Source organism: Echinops telfairi, unplaced genomic scaffold (genome assembly GCF_000313985.2).
Source record: "Echinops telfairi isolate 266 unplaced genomic scaffold, ASM31398v2 ScPeMD7_7412;HRSCAF=8450, whole genome shotgun sequence".
Taxonomy (NCBI): domain Eukaryota; kingdom Metazoa; phylum Chordata; class Mammalia; order Afrosoricida; family Tenrecidae; genus Echinops; species Echinops telfairi.
Genome location: NW_022111312.1, coordinates 8,665,523 through 8,673,110, shown reverse-complemented (window position 1 = coordinate 8,673,110; position 7,588 = coordinate 8,665,523).

The following is a 7,588-nucleotide window of genomic DNA, read 5'->3' as shown; positions in this document are numbered from 1 at the left end:
GGGGGGAGAATAAATAGCTAGGAGCCCAGTGACTATTAAGAAAGCTGGAGATTCAGAGACCCTGGGGGGTGGCGAGCCTGAGCGTTCACACAGCCTGAGAGACCCTCCTGACTACACTCAGCACACACCGGGCCCTCCAGGAGTCAGAATCAAGTTCACCAGCAGCAGCAGCAGTGAGTGGGGGCGGAGCGGCAATGGGGGTGCCCTGGCAGAATCCCCCAGCTTCGGCTCCGCTGAGCTGGTTCCTCGGGTCACACGCACCCACCTCCCGACTGGAGCGGAGGCCATTGCGTGCGCTGCCCTGAGGCTTAACGGGTTTCAGCCGCGCTTCCAGTCGAAGATGCAACAAGAAGAAAGGCCCACCACCAAGATGGACCCTGCTGCCCATGGGCAGCTTCACAGCAGCAGCAGCAGCACCAGGGAGTCAGAACCTGTTTGGGCTCCCACTTGCCTTCTGCCGGAAGGAAGCCTGCACCCCCATCAGCTCTGTACACACTGGAGGGAGAAGGGAGAAAGCCGGAAGCCAAGGCAACTGGACCTCCCCTCCATGCCCCGCCCCTTCTCTGGACCAGCCGGCTGCCAAGGCCGGATGCTACAGTCGGGCTCCTGGCGATGCTGGGGGATGCTGAGGACCATGTTCTAACGAACAGCAGCGAGTGTGCCGGCAGGGAACAGAGTGGCTGGGGGTGACCCAAGGACTCACTCACTGCCACCGAGTCCATGCAGACTCGGAGCAACCCAGGTTCCCAAGACTGTAACTGCTTATGGGAGTGGAAAGCCTTGTCTGTCTCCTGGGGAGCAGCTGGTGGTTTCAAACTGCTGACCTCGTGCTGAGCGACCCCACCGGTAACCCACGAGGACACCAGGGCTCCTCAGGGCATGGCATGATCTCGGTCTGTCGGGCGGAAATACCAGAGTATCTCAGGGGTTCAGAGGCTGGACCTGCTGGTGCCCCGCTTGTTTCCATAGGCTACCCAGTCCACCTGGCTCCCAGCCGCGCTGTATGACAGAGAACTGCGTGGCCAGCTGTCAGCACTGGAATGAGCCTGAGAATGGCTCACACATACGCATGCATGCGTGCGCGCGCGTGCACGCACACACACAGCCATGGAGAGACAGAGCAGGGAATCCTAATTCCAGAGAGAGCGGCTCCATCCACCTGCCCATGTGTGAGGTGTAACACGGGGGAAAGGGAGACCAGAAAGGAGCTCTGTCCTCCACTGCTGTGTCCAGGGGGGTGATGGAGCATGTGCTGCTCTGGCAGGCTCTGCGTGGACTGGCCTGGTGGCTGGAACAGTGCTGGTGAGCATGGTGCAGGGTCTAGGGGGCATTGCATCCAGGTGGACATTGGGTAAGAATGAAGCGGGACCAGCTTCACCTTCCAACTGGGGGCACTTGAAGAGGGAATCCATGGAGCACAGAGCACTGCTCTCTCCCACAGAAAAGAAACCCATACTGCCCTGTTCATGCCCTTGCAGCAAGGCCCTCATGGAGTGGAGGGCCAGGGTCCCTTGGGAGCAGTGATCATGACCCTGAGCCACAAACAAGTCCACCTGTGGAAGAGGACTTGTTTTTGGTTGGTAGTTTGGTTTGTTGGGTGACCATGGGAGACAAAGGAATCGAATATAAGAGAGGGTACTCCCCCAAAAACCAGAATTGCACTGGGCGGAGTAGAGCGTTTGTAGTATGCATTTTCCCACTAGGTGAGCATCGATCAACTCGCTCTGAGTTCGTGCACCCAGGGGCATAGCCTGGGAAGGTTCTCTCTGGTCACAGTAAATTTTTTCATGAAAGCAGTTTTGATTGAACCTCGTTTTAGGGGATGGCTGATTTAAGAGAACAGCATGTGGCTGTGAAATTTTGTTTCCTGCTCAGATAAAATGCCACAGAAACTGTTGTGGTGTTGAACACAGCTTACTAGGACAGTGCTATTGGGAAAACTCAAATATACGAGTGGTTTTCTCATTGCAAAAAACATGACATGTCAATTGAGGACAAACCTTGTTCTGGATGTCTGTCAACTTCCCAAATGGATAAAAGTGTTGACTCGTAGTGCCTTTGGAGTTCATTCCTCAAGGTCAGACTGTTAAGCAAGCTTTCTATTTAGAGGTTCTGAAGAGATTATATAACAAGGTGCAACACAAAAGACCTGATTTGTGGCAGACAGGAAATGGTTTTGCCACCACAATGCACCTGCTCACACGGCCATCTCAGTGCACCACTTTGGGGCAAAAAATCAGCATGCCTCTCTTGCCCCGAGCACCTGACTCACCTGACTTCACTCCATGCAACTTCTTTTTGTTTCCACAAATGAAGAGGGATATGACAGGACAATGATTTGACGACATAGAAGAGGTGAAGAAAAAAACACGGGAAGTGCTGTCAGCTATCTAAACAGATGAATTAGAAAAATGTTTCTGCTGCTAAGGGTGTACAGCAGCAGCAAGGGGAACAAAGCAATGAAGTACCGGGGGAATACCCAAAATAGACTTTGGGGCCAGGGTGTGGCACCCCATCAGACTAGACTGGAAAACACTCCTAAAGGTCAACAAACAGACCTGGAACTGTTTATAGGCTTTTCTTTTTTGTTGTTGTTTGTTTTTTGGGTTTCTTCTGTTTTGCTCTGCCTTGTTTCTGTGCTTATTATTGTCTCTGTAAGTCTATCTAGATAAGATAGGCAGGATAAACAATCCAGAGGAGAAAACAACAGGACCTATGGTTTCAGGAGGACATGGGAGACAGGGAGGCAGGGGAAAGGAAGTGGGTGTTAACAAACCCAGGGACAAGGGAACAGCAAGTGATCTAAAATCGATGGTGAGGGTGTAGGATGCCTGGTAGGGCTTGATCAAGGGCAATGTAACTGAGGAATTACTGAAACCCGAATGAACGCTGACTATGATAGCGGGACAAGAGGAAAGTAGAAGGAAATAGAGGAAAGAACTAGGAGGGAAAGGGCATTAATAAAGGCATGTACATATGTAAATATATTTATATATAACAATGGGGAAATAGATCTATGTACATACCATATATACTCATGTATAAGCCAAGTTTTTCAGCACATTTTTATGCCATTTTTGTGGTAAAAATAGGTGGACATTGGACCTCCACTCAAGTACTTACTCAATGCAAGAACACGTTGTTCTATTAAATTGGCATTCCATGAGGCACACCTTCCGGACACAATCACTGAGGACAAATGTGTGCATAAGCAAATGTGGTGAAGAAAGCTGATGGTTCCCGGCTATCAAAAGATATAGCGTCTGGGGTCTTAAAGGCTTGAAGATAAACAAGCAGCTATCTAGCTCAGATGCAACAAAGCCTACATGGAAGAAGCACACCAGCCTGTGTGACCACGAGGTGTTGAAGGGATCAGGTATCAGGCATCAAAGAAAGAAAAGTCATACCATTGTAAATGAGAGTGAGTGCAGAGTGGAGACTCAAAGCCCATCGGTAGGCAACTGTACACCCCCTTACTGAAGGGCTGTGGGGAGGAGCTGAGCCAGCCAGGGTACAGGGTAGCAACGATGAAACATATAACTTTCCTCTAGTTCTTAAATGCTTCCTCCTCCCACTATCATGATCCCAATTCTACCTTAAAAATCTGGCTAGACCAGAAGATGTACATTGGTACAGATAGCAACTGGAAACACAGGGAATCCAGGACAGATGACCCCTTCAGGACCAGTGGGGAGAGTGGCGATGCCTGGAGGGTGGAGAGAATGTGGGGTGGAAATGGGGAACCAATGATAAGAATCCCTGGGGGATGGACAACAGGGGGCAAGGGGAGATGTTGGACAGTGTAAGATATGACAAAATAAATTATGAAGGGTTCATGAGGGAGGGGGAGGGGGGAAGGAGGGGGAAAAATGAGGAGCTGATATCAAGGGCTCAAGTAGAATGCAAATGTTTTGAGAATGACGATGGCGACAAATGTACAAATGTGATTGACACAATGGATGGATGTATGGATTGTGATAAACATTGTATGAGCCCCTAATAAAATGATTTTTTTTTAAATAGGTGCCTCCGGTGATATTCGGCTCAGCTTATACTCGAGTATAACTTATATGTTAAGTATCAAGGTAGCAGATGGACTCCCTCACCACAAGAACACTTTGTTCTAACAACCGGGCAATCTGTGATACTCAGCTTTTGGACACGATCGCTGAAGACAAAATGGGTGCACAGCAAATCTGCCCCAACCAGACCACCCCTGCCTGGTTCAAAGCACTCCCGGTGACATTCTTGACGGCTTTGACTTGCCTTAGTCTCAGCATCCAAGCCTTCGACACCACCAGCAGGTATGCACTCATGGCAAGGGAAGAGGGGTGCTAGACAAGGCTCTAAGGGTCTGGACTCAGGGTCCCTACGAAAGATGGGAGGGGACAGAAGTCCCAGACCTGTGGAAGCACCACATTCCCAGCACGAAGCGTCCTTTAGGCCAGGCTCTGGGAACGTACCTCCATTCTGCCCTGCGTCTGGAGAAAACTCAGGGTAAGCCTAATGACAGCCCAAGGAGAGGCCTGTGCATGGCTTGACGAGCTGTAATCACAAAATCTATTTTCCGATGGTAAATACATTTTCTGTGCTCTTCTTTTTGCCTCTTTTTTTTTTTTTCTAGAGAGGCCTCTTTTACCTAGAAACTGTTTTAACCCAGTGCTGGCCAGCGCTGGGGCTAGTCCTTTCCTACTTGGAGATGAACAATGCGGTCTCTGCTGAAAGACAGGGCAGTCATGGGAGAGCGGGGCCCCAAGCCTCCCCCATGGCCCTGCCGTTGCTTGCAGCTCAGAGTGACCCGACAGGGCACGGAGCTGCCCCATGGGGTTTCCAGGGCTGCCAGCTTGACCAAAGCAGCCTGCCTCATCTTTGCCCCGCAGTATGGCAGCTGGAGTTGAACCACTGACCTTTCGGTTATCAGGCGGATGCTTAATCACTGTACCACCAAAGCTCCTTAATCCAGGGGCCCAGAGGGGTCAATTCCATGGCTCATGGCTCCACCCCGCGACTGGTTACCCAGGGGGTGGGTGAGATGTGGCTGTTAAGAACACACCAGGTGCTACTTCCCTTGCACACATGACTAGGCCAATGACATGGTGACTAGGAGCCATCCATGATAGCATTGTGGGTTAAGCGCTGGATGATTGACTGAAAGGTCAATGATTCAAGCCCAGCAACCCCTCCATGGGAGACAGATGAGGCTTAGAAACCCCAGGGATGGATACTACTCTGTCCTACAGGGTCAGTAGGAGGTGGGCTAATTTCCTTTGCCTAGTGGCATGGTGGGTTAAGCCTTGAACTCTTAACCCCAAGAGCAGCAGTTCAAACCCACCAGCTGCTTGGTAAGGGTCCTTAACGGAGACCTTGGGTGGGGCAGTTAAGAAGCTTAGCTGCTAACTCAAGGCTCGGTGGTTTCTAATGGAGACCTGTCGGTCTACCTCTGAAAAGCATTCAGCCACTGAAAGTTTTCTGTGCACAGTTCTCTTCTGACAGACACGGGTCACCCGCCAGGAGCGGGAATCGACTCATCGGCAAGCCCGTCTAGGGACGGACCAGTGAGCAAAGTCTCCGCTCGAAGGTCTGCACCTGGGGAACCACCAGGATTGAGCTGCTTGGCTGTACCTGGGCGGTGAGAGTGTCTCCTGTAGTTTCCCACCCCACCCCCACCCCCTCTCTGGCCAGTAAGAGAGAGGCAGGCCCTTGGCAAGATGGACGGGCACCATGGTGGGCTGGGGCAGCAGAAGGATTGTGAAGCTGGTGCAGGCTGGGGTGGCATTTCCTTCTGTTATACTCAGGGCTGCTGAGCGCTGGAACCAACCTGACAGTATCCGTTCTGTTGGGCACAGGGTGGCTCAGGGTCGCACCGACTCCCTGGCACCTAATGACGATGCTCTCCTTGGAGGGGCGTTCTCCCCATACCCCACTGCCAGGTCACAGACAAGAACACAGAGGCTTGAGACAGGGAGATGGTGTGCAGGAGGGGGTGCTGCAAAAAGCTCCTGGGATAATGGGATGAAAGGTACTGGAATTTCCCCAAGAACTTTCTGACACCCCCTCAGAGGGACAGTGGTTACTCGGCTGTTTGCTGCAAAATACAGAGCAGAAAAGGCCTTCCGGCCTTGTCGCCCATCTCCATAGGACTCAAGGAGAACCCAGGCTCTGCAGCTGGCCCTGGGGACGCACAGGTACCGACAGAGTAGCTGAGAAACTCGAAATGCTGCCAACGCTGCGTGAGCTCTTACGGAGAAAGCCAGCGTGCTGCCTGGCACGGGGGCAGTGCTGCGGGCAGGTTACAAGCAAGGGGCTCCGGCATCACGTGGACTTGCAGCTGGGCACGTTCTGACCCCTCTGAGCCTCCCTCCCTCCCTCGTCTGCAGAGTGGAGATAAGAACATTCCTGCCTCTTAGGGCAATCAAGGGCTGGAATGAGCAAGTAAATACAAAACACGGTGCCTGACCCCATCCTGGTGTGATGATAATAACTCAATTTGCCTTAGTTTTCTCACCTGGGAGACAGAGAAGTCTCATCCTCTCCCCAAGTCTCATCCTCCCCCCTGTGAAAAGGGCGTGGGGGGAGCATCAGGCCTCCTCTCACTTCAGCAGGGGAAGGAGTGTCCGGACCAGCAGCCCAGGACTGGTTTCAATGAAGCAGAGGTCATGCATGCCTCTACCCTCCAACCTGGTAACTCAGGCTGACACGCACTGTCCCTCCCAGGGCTCTCTCTTCCCCTGCTCAGCTGTGTCCCACAAGGACCTGCAGTAGCCTCTCAGAACCCGCCGACCAGGCTCACGATTAGGGGGCTAAATTGGGAAGTGACAGGTTGTAATTCAGGGTGCCGCCCTTCAGTCAGGACTGCTGCTTCTCAGCCAGGCCCACATGTACACCTCTCTCGCTGTTCCCCAGCCTCTCGGCCCCTGACCTCTCTGGGCCTCCGCCCTTCTCGGGAAGGTATTGCTCAGCTGTTAGTGCTGCCACTAAGTGCCCGGAGGCACCCTACTCCACCAAGAAGCCTCGGTGTGAAGTCACTCAGCTCTGCACTGTGGGTCAGCACACCCAGCTCCCCCGACAACGTGATACCTCACCCCGCCAGGAAACATGCCGCCCAAAGGCACTCAACTCTCATGATTCATGGGGAGGGAAGCTCACTGCACCGCCTCCTGCTGCTATTGTCTTCCTGTCACTACACCTCAGCAAGGTGTCCCAGCTCTCTGCCTCCTGGAGTCGAGAAGACTCCCAACACAGCTACCCTCGATTCTCCAGGGTGTGCTCCACTCCTGGTGGTCATGAGACCCCCGCCCCCCACCACCCTGCCTCTGGGATGGTTCACCTGTAGCCCAGCAGGATGGTAAAATGGGCCAATCCCCTTCTTAGGGCTCTACACGCCCTATTTTCAGAGGCTCACCCCCACCCGGGTGTTGTGCGCCTCATTCACGGTATTAACAAGCTATCCCGTCTCCTTGGTGGGCCGCCTCACACTCGCACGGTCTCCCAAGTCATTCGGCGGGCTTTACAAAGACGACACCGAGGGGGCCACGTGAAGCCACGCACAGCCCCCCCACTCCCGCCCCACCATCTCATGGCAACTCCA